Here is a 12,285-nt window from a genome sequence, read left to right on the forward strand (position 1 = left end):
GTCACAAGGTGAAGACGCTTGTCCAGACCACACGCGGTTGGACAGCGGCTGTGGAACTCCCTTCCCTTCAACTGGTGAGCTGAGCACAAGCCCTCCAGGTGTGGCCCGGGGATCACAGCCTCCTCTGTCTGGGCTGAGCATGTCCTCCATTCATGTCTCTCCCGGGCTCCCTGCCCTGTGAGCTGCGTATCCAGGGCCACTTTCAGTTCCACAGGACAGACACGACGCACGCCAACCTATCTCCCTGCCTTATCTCCTGGCTCTGCAGCCTGAACCCTGCATCCACCAAACCCCCACCTTTGCCAGGATGCCCTAGGGCCTCCCTTGGCCCCCGAGCCCCTGGGCCAGACTGGCCCGCGAGCTGGGCCAGGTCGCAGACTTGGGTCCGTGGGTGGCCGCCGAGGCCTGCGCCTCCCCCGCGCGCCCAGGGTGTGCTGGCCGACGCGCGGTCCACAGCCGGGTCAGAAGGGGAAAACCCGGAGGGGTCTGGGCCTTGTAGCGGACCGCGGCGACGCCGAGGCAGAAGGAGCGCGCAGGTGACCCGCTGGGTTCAAAGGCGAAAGATAAGGCGCGGGCAAGACGCGGAAGGCTGGACTGGAGCCCGGGTGCCGGGGTCGGGGCGGGGCCGGCGGCGCGCTGCGGGGCGGAGCCTGGAGGAGCCGGGCAGGGTCCTGGAAGTACCTCGGTCGCGCGCAGTGAGGACCCCGGGACCGCAGGCCCCGCCCCTCCTAGGCCCCGCCCCCCGCCCCGTTCTGCCCCTTCCCGGCCCCGGCGGAGGCCGAGCGGGAGGCAGAGCTTGGCTGCCTGGCTCGGGAGGCGTGTGTCCGAGCTTCTCTGCGTCTGCAGCCCGGCTGTCCGCGCCCCCAGGTAAGTGAGCGCCCCGCGCTCCGCGCCGCCACCACCGCCCCAAGCGCCCGGCCCCGCCCACGCGGCTATGGCGGTCCCCGGACGCCGCCGCTCCGGCCCCCATCACCCCGCCGGGGGCCACTTCCAGCGGCCTCCCATCTGCTCCGGGCCCCGAGTCGCCTCCCCGAGGGAGTCGTGCTCCCCCAGGACTGGGCCGGGTACCCGAGGACACGGGGCGGAATGGGCCGGAGGGACTAGAGGTGAAGCTGGCCACGTGACGCGGGAGAATCCGACATCCGTGGGAGCCGGAGGAGCGCGACGGCAGTGTCACCCAGTCGCCAGCGAATCCGTGCTGCGGCCACCAACGTGCCAGGGCTGGGGACGAGCCCGCAGCACGGCCGCGTAGCGTAAACAGAGAAAGCTGATCGCTCCAACACTTCCTCAGTGTTAGGAAGCGGTCGCATCGGGGAGACGGGGTAAGAGTGGGGGTGCTGGGACAGGGCCAGGGAGGGATTCTCGGCGAAGGTGCCACCACCCCGGCCTGATTTGAGCAGCTCGCGAGGGTTCTGTAGGCCCAGGAAACAGCGAGATCCCGGGCAGGGCCCCGCCTGGTGTGTTTGCGGAGAGAAAAGAGGCCAGCGTGGGCTGGAGCGCCAGGACGAGGTGGATAGAGCTTGGCACAGCCTTCAGGGCCTCCAGGTGATGTGGGGCCGTGGGGACCACGGGAGGCTTCCAAGTGAAGGACGTGATCCGATTGTGTATTAAGCTCCAGCAGCCGCTGTGGGCAGATGGATGGCAAGGCTGAGAGCAGAGACCTGGGAGGAGGCTGACGCCTTGGACCAGGCTCGAAGGGGGATGGGACGTGGGCGAATTGGGGGTTCATTTTGACAGAAGAACTTCTGGATTCGCCGCCTGCTCAGAAGTGGGGTTCCAGGGCAGGCGCATCCAAGAGGCTTCTGACTTGGATGGTTGGGGGAATGGAGGGGCTTTTACTACTGGGAAGGGGTGTATGGCGCTGGAGGGGTCCTGTGAGATGCCATGTGATGGGGGGAGGCCCCTGGAGCCCTGATCTGGATCTGGGTGCTGGTTTTGCTGGAACATCCTGGGACCCCCTTATGGGACCACCTCAGTAGGAATCCCAGAGTGTGGATTGTGTTTGAAGCCCTCCCCCTCCCCAGCCTCCCTCCCCTTTCTAGAGCAGCTGTTGTGAATAAACGGGAGGGGCAGCAGCCTCACACAGCACGCCTGAGCCCAGTCATTCCCTTGCTTGCCTGCCTTCCCAGCTCCCTCATTCCCAGCAGAGGGGTTGGTGGGCAGCAGGTAGTGTCTTGGGGGGAGATGGAAGAGGTTGTGGAAAGAAGCTCAGAGGCTTGGTCATCGTCAGACTGGTCTTGTGGCCCCAAGGCAAAGCTTTCTGAGCTTTGGTTTGCCCATCTGTAAAATGGGTTGGTAGTACCTATTCTGGAAAGTGTTGCTGAGATCAAAGGAAGCCATGGCTAGGAAAGGGATTGGTGGATCCCAGAGGGGTGACAGTTGGGGGTGGGGCTGGGCCGCAGCAGCTGGTGGGCCTCCATTTCCTGCTCTGAGGAGTAGGAACAATGCAGAACAGTGCCCACCTCCTGACTAGGACCCACTGCCGGTTCATGAGTCAGGCTTCGTGTGAAGTGTTTGGCTGGCCTGGCGCCTAGCACATCGAGCGCCCAGCACAGGAGCCGTGGGGATGACATGTAGTTGGCAGCAGGAAGCAGACCAGGGCCTCCTCCTCCCATCTGTGGATGCCCAGAGGAAGGCAGGCACTGTGGGAGCACATTCTCCCTACTTATCTGGGCACAGCAGGCTGCCCCTCTTCCGGCTGGCAGGACCTGGAGCTGCATCCAACCCTGTTCTGCAAGTTTGAGTTCACTGGCCGCAGGCAAGTGACTTCATCTCCTCGTGCCTCAGTTTCCTGCCTTATAAAATGGGGATAATGGCAGTCGACACCTCAGAGATAAAGAGCTGAGTTCAATGTGCAGCGGGTTATGAGAGTCCAGTAAATGAAGGCTATTAAAATATAACACCCCCAGGTACCCACTCTGATATTTTAATAGCCTTCATTTACCCGGTTCTCATTACCCGCTGCACATTGAACTCAGTTCTTTATCTCTGAGGTGATGACTGCCATTATCCCTATTTTACAGGGCAGGAAACTGAGGCACGAGGAGATGAAGTCACTTGCCTATGGCCAGTGAACTCAAACTTGCAGAACAGGGCTGGAGGCAACCCCAGGTCCAGCCAGCCGGGGCGGAGGGGGCAGCCAAAATATCCGAGCAGGCACCTGAAGGTGCCACCACTCATCTTTCAGTTCGTCATACTGTGGTGGCTTATGTGCTGCTTTGATGCTGGATGCTAAGCCACCAGTATTCCAAATGCCAGCAGGGTCACCCATGGTGGATGGGTTTCAGCTGAGCTTCCAGACTAAGACACACTAGGAAGAAGGACCTGGTGATCTACTTCTGAAAAAGTTGGCCAGTGAAAACCTGTGGATAGTAGCAGAGCATTGTCTGCTACAGTGCTGGAAGATGAGCCCCTCGGGTTGGAAGGGACTCGAGACGACCGGGGAAGAGCTGCGTCCTCAAAGTAGAATCCGCCTTAATCATGTGGCTGGAGTAAAGCTGTGGGGACCTTCATTTACTGATGTAGCATGACTGAAAATGGGAGGAAACAGCTGCAAACATCCATTAATAATTGGAACGTACTAAGTATGAATCAAGGAAAACTGGAAGTTGTCAAAAATGAAATGAACTTGAAGATCAGGCATTAGAGAGCTGAAATGGACTGGCGTTGGCCATTTTGAATCAGACGATCATATGGTCTGCTGTGCCAGGAATGTCAGATTGAAGAGGAATGGCATCAGATTCATTGTCAAAAAGGACATTTCAAGACCTATCCTGAAACACAACGCTGTCAGTGATAGGATAATATATATCTGCCTACAAGGAAGACCAGTTAATATGTGTTAATCAAATTTACACACCAACCACTAAGGCCAAAGATGAAGAAATTGAAGATTTTTAGCAATTTCCGCAGTCTGAAATTGATCAAATATGCAATCGAGATGCATTGATCATTGCTGGCAATTGGAATTTGAAAGTTGGAAACAAAGAAGGATCAGTAGTTGGAAACTATGGCCTTGGTGATAGAAACAACGCTAGAATTTTGCAAGATCAATGGGGGCGGAGGCAGAGGAGGGGGAGATGTGGGCAGATCCTGGGGAGATTTGAAGGGGTAAAGTGTGAGAGAAGAGCCAGGTGACTCCTCCCAGATTTCCACGTAGCCCCGGACTAGGGAAGCCGGTTCAGGAACAGGTCTGCGATCTGTTTGGAAAACTGAGGTCCTGCTAGACTCCCAGGTGGAGGTGCCGTGCAGGGTGGGCTTTGGAGAAACAGGCCTGGAGCTTGGGAGAGGTCTCCACGCTAAGTGTGGCCACCAGTGGGAGGGCGTAGGAGCCAAGAAAGGGTGGAAGGAAACCAGGAGTGGGTACAAGCCAGAGGCCAAGGGTGAGAGGACCTCAAGAGGTAGGAAGGGGTCTCTCGTACCTCTGAGTCCCATGCTCAGATTACTCTGTGATGGGGGTTGCTCACTTCCTCACTCCCCAAGCTCTTCGAAACAGTCTCTTCTTTGCCACCCATGAATAAGCCACTTGGGCCTAGCCTGACTCAACAGGGTGGCACAGAGAATGCCTTCCTCTTCCTTCAATCTGGACTCTATATCTTTGTTAATATGACCCTATCACACTGATTTCCCACACTGAGCTAGCTCTGCCTTCATTCCCCAGCCCTCCCTGGACTCCCAGAGTGGTATTTTGTTCCAAAGTCCCAGGACTGTGTGTTTGAAGAGGGATTGAGCACCTGGGGGCCTGTGCCTGGCCCCACCTCCCCGCCACCCCCGTCCATCTGTCACTCATTTGTTCATTCAGCATATACCCATGGAGCACCTGCCCTGGGAGGCAGTGGGGACTCAGCATTGAACAAAATGAAGATGCCCCCCGCCAATTTACCTCGTGGAGCTGATGTTGTGGGGTGGGGGGTGTAGTGTGAGACCTGAAGAATGAGAAAGAGCAGCCAGGATTATGTGGGGGAAGAGCGTTCCAGGCAAAGGGACCAGCGGGTACAAAGGCCCTGGGGCTGCAACAGGCTTGGCATGTTGGAGGAACAGTGAGGAGGCCCAAGTGGCTGGAGTGGAGTGAGCGAGCGGAGAGAGAAGAGGGGTGGCTGGGGAGGCTGAGGGCCCCCAGAACCCCTCAGCCCACCCCAGAAGCTCCCTGGGAGGGTCTTTGGGATAAGAGGTTTGCAGGCTGGCTACTTTGTTACTTTGTCTCATATGCACAGTGGTCACCCTGCCTGGAAGTCTTCAGACTGTGACATTCTGGCGGGCCCTGAGGTTGGCAGGAGGAAGGAAGTGAGGACCACCCCCTTTCCTGGTGGGAAAACTACCCCCCCCCACATGTGTGGGGACCTCAGCTGACTCAGGAGAATTCCTGGATGGGCCCTGACTTTCCCGCAGGGGAGGGTGGAAGGAGGTAGCCAGGGAGAGTGCTGATGGGGGTATGGAGGCAGCGGCTCCATGAGCAGGCCGGACAGGTTGCAGAGCTGGACAGAGGCGCCTGCGTTCTCAGAGGAGACTGGAGTCCCTGAGGGGACGGGGGTGGGGAGGCAGGAAAGGGGCTGGCTGAGCATCTAGTCAGCCAGAAAAGCGGAAGCAGGTATGTTCTGAAGAAGGCCTGGCCCAGTGTCACGCCTTTGCTGTATGGAGGGGAAAGGACTCCTCCCTCTGCACCCCCTCCCACGCCTTCCCCATCCCACGAAGGCAAGAGCCAGGCCATCCTTCCGGCCCCTCTGCTGACCCAGGCATGCCCCCAGATCCCCTGGCCTTGGAGGCTGCAACTAGGCAGTGGGGACCTGGCCACTTGGACCTGGGACCCAAACTGAAGATGCTGCTGTGGTGGGGAGGGAGGAGCCTGGCTGTTCTCTCTGTCCTGGTCCACATTGGAAATGAGTGTGCCTAGGGGTGGCTCCCCTTGGCCCCCCCCACCGCCGCCCCGCTCTGCTCTGACAACGGTCCTGGCAGGCTCAATGGGGCCACAGTAGGGGCATGGCATGGGGGCTGGACTGTTGGGAGGTGGCAGGGGGTATGGGAGACAGTGACAGGTTGGGGGAGGACCAGGGCAGGATGACTCTGGAACTGCCTGCCTCTGGGACCCCGTGTTTCCATCTGAGATGCTGGTTTATTGTTTTGAGTTGCCATCTAGTCAGCTCCAACTCGTGGTGATCCCATGTACAACAGAAGAAATGCCGCCAGATCCTGTGCCATCTTCACAATTGTTGGCATGCTCAAGTCCATTGTTGTGGCCACGGTGTATTTTGAGTGCCTTTCAACCTAGGGGGCTCATCTTCCTGCACTGTATTGGACAGTGGTCCGTTGTGATCCATATGGTCTTCATTGGCTGATTTTCCAAAGCAGATTACCAGGCCTTTCTTCCTAATCTGTCTTAGTCTGGCAGCTCCGCTGAAACCTGTGTACTGTGGGTGACCCTGCTAATATTTGAAATACTGGTGACATTGCTTCCAACATCATAGCAACACTTGAATCCCCACAGTACGACAAACTGACAGGTGGTGGGAGACATTGGTTAGAGCAGGTCTGAATACAAGGCTTTACTTGCCTTGTCCTCCCATTCTCCCTCTCTCCCCCTCGCTCACTCTGTTCCAGCCACACAGGCCTTCTCGCTGTGCCTTGAATTCACCAGGAACCGTCCAGCCTCAGGGCCTTTTCATGTGCTGTTCCCTCTGCCTGGACTGCTCTTCCCCCAGATACCCACAAGGCCCCTCCCTCTCACTGCCTTCAGGTCTTTCCTCAAACACCACCCTCTCCAGGAGGCCCTCCCTGTTTTAAACTTGCATCCCTCACTCCCCAACTCCTGACTCCTTCTCCCTGCCTTATTTTTTGGGGTCCTTCCAGCTGCAGCGTGGGTGGGACTGGGGGCCTCTGGAGACAAGTAGGCTTGGGTTCAAGTCCCAGCTCTCCACTTCCTACTGTACGACTTTGAGCAATTGCATGCCTCAGTTTCCCCAGCAGCAAAATGGGCACACCAGAAGCAACTGGCTGGAGGCTGGGAGGAGTTGGGAACATGTTTAGGTTTGTAGCTGGCAGCTTCTGAGGCCTCTGGAAGCTCAGACTCTGAGGTAGGACCCTCAGGACTTAACTGGAATTTTCCAGAAATGTGATGGGGGATATTACTTTACTTTGGGTGGTCAGGGCCTTTCTGAGGAGTTGACGTTTGAGCTGAGGCCTGAGTCGGCTGGCAGTGAACTCCGAGGGAGCCAGACATGTTCACTGACCCCCAAGCCCACCACCAGCTGGGGAGACAGGCGTGTCCCTGGGAGGTTATAGGGCAGAACAGTTGGGTGAAACAGAGGAACCACAAACCCTGGAGGCAAGAGGAGACCCCTAAACCACCCCGGAGGCTTCTGGAAGCAGCGACAGGCAAGCTGCTTCCCTGGAGGGTAAGCAGCGGTGAGCCAGGCCAGGGATGCAGGTGGTGGGAGTGGGGACTCAGACAGAGGGAACAGCCCAGGCAGATGTTGTGTTAGGACAGTGCTACTGACGTTTGCTCAGACCCATAGTCTGCAAACCGAGACTGTGGAGGGCTGCCGGGGGGTAGTGGAGCAGGTTGGGGTGGTCAAAAACCAGTTGCCATGGAGTCAAGTCCAACTCCTGGCAACCTCCGGTGTCAGAGTAGAACTCTTCTCCATAGGGTCTTCAATGGCTAGGTTTTTGGAAGGCGATCGCCAGGCCTTTCTTCTGAGGTTGCTCTGGGTAGACTCAAACCCCTAACCTTTGGTACCACCCAGGGACTCCTGGCTGGGGCTGTAGAAAGGGCCTGGAATTCGGAGAATGGAGCCCTTCCTGCAGGTGGCAGGGAGCCCTGAGGGTCTCTTATGCAGGGAGTGGGGCTGCTGAGAGCAGGATGGATGGACTGAGAGGTAGCAAGGCGCAGAAAGAGCAGCTGTCCTGTGTCTCTGCCGCCCTCCATCCCCCTCTGCCTGGCTGCCCTCCGTCTGTGTGCGCATCTCATCAGAAAGGAGGAGCCAGCCCTCAATGGTCTTCTGAGAGGAAGTGCTTCGCTTCCAGTTACACAAACACCCCCAGCCTTAAAGGGACCGCAGGCATCTCGGATCCCTGTCTGAGAGGCCTCCATGGCCCCCATGAGGCCTGAAACCCCAGCATGGCCTCATCCCACTGAGGGCTCTTCGTGGCTCCTGGGCCCACCTAGGCAGCCGGGAGCTAGGACCGTCTCTCAATTTCACAGATGATGCTGCTTGCCTGAGGTCACCCAGCAGGCCAGAGGCAGAGCTCCCATCTGCCCTCCACAGGTTCTGTCTGTAGGCCCTGAAGTCCAGGATCTGTCGCTGTCCTGACCCCGCTGCCCCTGGGTCCCTGGGACCTGGGCGGGTGTGTGGGCCCATTTTCAGAGGGAAGCCAAGTGGGGGGGGGACAGGAGGCTGAGGGGGCCACTGGGACCCCTGGCTTTTGCAGCCTTGTGCCCCTCCTATCTTTCAGACAGCACCTTCTTGGATTTCTATGCCCAGCCCTTCCATTTGCCCACCTGGCTCTTCTCGCCCCTCCTACTCCTGTGCTGTGTGCCTCCAAATCCCTGTCGAAGCAGGTAGTCCCCAGGTCAGGCCTGCCCATCCCAGGGTGCCACCTCACCCCTGGGAGACCTCCCTTCTTGTATCCCGGTACCCCTCCCCGAGGCTGCTGTTTCTTCCACCAGTAGCATCCCCCCCCCTTTGCCTGACCCAGCTCCTCCTCTCTGTTCCTTATAGGGTCTCTGACTCACTAGGTGACCTCTTGGGGCATGTCTTAGCTATCTAGTGTTGCTGTCACAGAAATACCACAAGTGGGTGACTTTAGTGAACAGAATTTTATTTTCTCACAGTTTAGGAGGTTCGAAGTCCAAATTCAGGGTGCCAGGGAAGGCTCTCTCTGTCTTCGCTGAGGAAGGCTAGGGGAATGCTGTGTCTGGTCTGGGGGAAGACCCTTGTCTCAGCTTCTCTAGCTTGCTTCTCTGTGTTCCTTGGAAATCTCTACGCAGCATCTCTTTTTTCCCGTTCATGTTTGCTTCTCTGTACCTAATCTGCTCTTTATATCTCAAAAGTGAGTAAATTCAAGACACACCCTACACTGATATGGTCTCACTAACATAACAAAGTAAACCCTATTCTCAAATGGGATCACACCCATAGCAATATTGTTAGGTACCTTTGAGTCTATTTCCACTCCTGGCAACCCCACATGACAGAGTATGATTGCTTCATAGGGTTTTCTTGGCTGTAATATTTACAGAAGCAGATTGCCAGGTTTCCCCCAAGGAGCCACTGGGACCTTCTGTTAGCAGCCAAGCACTTAACCATTGTGCCACCAGGGCTCCTTATCCATGGGTATAAACCCAAAACCATGCCTGTTGCCACTGAGTTGATTCCAACTCTTAGCAACCCTATAGGACAGAGTAGAACTGCCCGATGGGGTTTCCAAGGCTGTAATCCTGACAGAAGCAGACTGCCACATTCTTCTCCTGTGGAGTGGCTGGTGGGCTCGAACCACCGACCTTTTGGTTAACAGCTGAGTGCTTAACCATTGCCACCAGAGCTCCTTATCCATGGATATAGGGGTTAGGATTCCAGCACATATTTTGAGGGGACACAGTTCAATCCCTAACAAACAGGCAGGGCTTCCCGAAGGAAGTTTCTGGCAAGCAGATTTGTGAACCTGGAAGGAAGTTGGCAGACAGAGGGAAGGCATTACCAGTAGGAGGCACAGCACGTGCAAAGGCTCAGGATACGTTGGGGTGTGCCTGAGTGCAGAGTGCAGGGTTGGATTGAAAGCTGAGGGTCTGATTCATATGACAGGAAGATGGCCCAGATGCTGATGTGGGTGAGACTGGAGACAGGGAAGCTAGAGCGGAGGTAGCCACGACGATTCAGGCCGGGGAGGATCATGAGGGAGAGGGATGCAATCGCGGGACTCTGTGAGGTGCTGAATGTTCAGGACATGTGAAGAGAAGTTTGGGGCAGCTCCCAGATTCCTCTCCCCAAGACCATGTGAGTGGTGGACACTCGCCAGGAAGCCACAAGTTTAGCGTGGTGTGGACAGGGGAGAGCCAGGCGGTGCCGGGTAAGCAGGGTTGGCACTGGGAGCAGGAGGAACCTGGAAACTCTCTGCATGGGCACTGTTGTGGATCGAATGGTGTCCTCCAAAAAGGTGTGTCAACTTGGCTAGGCCGTGATTCCCGGTACTGTGTGGTTGTCCTCCATCTTGTCGTCTGATGTGATTATTCTATGTGTTCTAAATCCTACCTCTATGATGGCAATGAGGCAGGATTAGAGGCAGTTATGTTAATGAGGCAGGACACAATGTACAGATTAGGTTGCATCTTAAGTCTTTCTTTGGAGATATAAACGAGAGAAGTGAGCAGAGAGGAGAGGGACCTCACGCCACCATGAAAGAAGAAACTGGAGCAGAGTGTGTCCTTTGAACCTCAGGTCCCTGCCCGGAAAAGCTCCTAGACCAGGGGAAGGTTGATGACAAGGACTTTCCCCCAGAGCCGACAGAGACAGAAAGCCTTCGCCTGGAGCTGGCGCCCTGAATTCAGACTTCTAGCCTCCTAGACTGTGAGAGAATAAATTTCTGTTCGCTAAAGCCACACACTTGTAGTGTTTCTGTTACAGTAGCGCTAGGTGACTTAAGACAGGTATGCTGACCGCAGCCTCCAAAAGGGGCTGAAATTTTCCCAGTAGATGGTGCAATAGGGACCAGGGCTGGCATTTAGGGCTAAAACAGGAAAGACAGCTGGGATTGGAGACGAGGGGAGTCAGGAGGTCCTGGTTCATGGAAGGAGGGATGCACAGTAGAAGGATACACCACTTTGGGGTCCTGGTTACATGGATGGGGAGCTGGCCACTGGCATTGGCCATTGGAGGGGAGTCACTGGTGATCCCGGCAAAGACCATAGTGGTGAGGTGGGAATGGGAAAGCCATGGTGGAGAATGAAGTAGAGGCAGGGTGAACGCCTCTTGCGGGAGCTGGGCTGGGAGTGGAGGTAAGACTTGGAAGGTGAAGGTAGGAGTTGGAGGAGGGAGAGCTAGGATGAGGGTGTGGGGGTCGGGCTGACTTTGCAGACTGGCCCCTATAGTTGCCCCAGCTCTTCAAGGAGACTCCTGGGGACCCTCAAGCAGAGACACTTGCCACCTGTCTGCCTCTCTCTGGTGGCTGCTGTTTCAGGTCCCCCCATAGAGGCAGCCACATCTTGCTTTCTAAGAGCTCTGATCTTGCTGCTGACACACCAAGGGTCCCATGTCTACCACGGGTGCCCAGTAGCGTAGATCTGTATTCAGTTCTAGCCTGGCCACTGACCAGTCATATAACCCTGCACAGATGACCAGCCTGGACTTTGAGCAGCCATGTGATCCCTAAGCTCAGTTTGCTCATCTGAGAAATGAAAATGGTAGCAGCATCTTCCTCAGAGCGTGGTTGATACTTCCAATGCAGGAAGGTGGGGCAGTGAAATTCTTGGCGTGGGGCCTCCCCTGGGGCAAGTATCTGATGAACAATAGTAGTTGTAATCCCTTGTTGTTGTTAGGTGCTGCTGAGCCAGTTCCGACTCATAGCGACCCTATGTGCCACAGAACTGAACACTGCCTGGTCACACACCATCCTTACAGTCGTTATGCTTGGGCCCGTTGTTGCAGCCACTGTGTCAGTTCATATCATGGAGGGTCTTCCTCTCTTCCACTGACACTGTGCTTTACCAAGCATAACGTCCTTCTCCAGGGACTGATCCCTCCTGACAATATGTTCAAAGTATGTAAGACGCAGTCCTGCCATCCTTGCTTCTAAGGAGCATTCTGGTTGTACTTCCTCCAAAGCAGAATTGTTCATTCTTTTGGCAGTCCATGGTATATTCAGTATTCTTTGCTAATACCACAATTTAAGGCATCAATTCTTCTTTGGTCTTCCTTACTCGTCCAGTTTTCACATGCATATGATGTTACTGGAAATAGCATGGCTTGGGTCAGGCGTACCTTAGCCTTCAAGGTGACATCTTTGCTTTTCAACACTTTAAAGAGGTCCTTTGCAGCAGATTTGCCCCAGTGCAATGCGTTCTTGATTTCTTGACTGCTGCTTCCCATGACTGTTGATTGTGGATCCAATTAAAAATGAAATCCTTGACAACTTCAATCATTTCTCCATTTATCATGATGTTGCTTATTGGTCCAGTTGTGAGGATTTTTGTTTTCTTTATGTTGAGGTGTAATCCATACTGAAGGCTGTGGTCTTTAAACTTCATCAGTAAGTGCTTCAAGTCCTCTTCACTTTCAGCAAGCAAGGTTGTGTCATCTG

The 12,285-nt window shown here is 55.7% G+C and overlaps 1 protein-coding gene across 5 annotated transcripts in view; it reads left to right on the forward strand.

Moving 5' to 3' along the window:
* The first annotated feature begins 745 nt into the window (after window positions 1-745).
* The window catches only part of CERS4 (ceramide synthase 4), a 62,561-nt gene continuing 51,021 nt past the window's right edge, over window positions 746-12,285 (forward strand). For 4 of the 5 annotated variants that reach the window (XM_049876708.1, XM_049876709.1, XM_049876707.1 and 1 more), the window contains exon 1: window positions 746-867. The gene's annotated coding sequence lies outside the window, so the exon portion shown is untranslated. Of the gene's footprint in view, window positions 868-898; window positions 1,323-12,285 lie in introns of those variants that run through there. The other variant, XM_049876710.1, reaches the window with a different exon arrangement.

Source organism: Elephas maximus, chromosome 3 (assembly GCF_024166365.1).
Source record: "Elephas maximus indicus isolate mEleMax1 chromosome 3, mEleMax1 primary haplotype, whole genome shotgun sequence".
NCBI lineage: Eukaryota > Metazoa > Chordata > Mammalia > Proboscidea > Elephantidae > Elephas > Elephas maximus.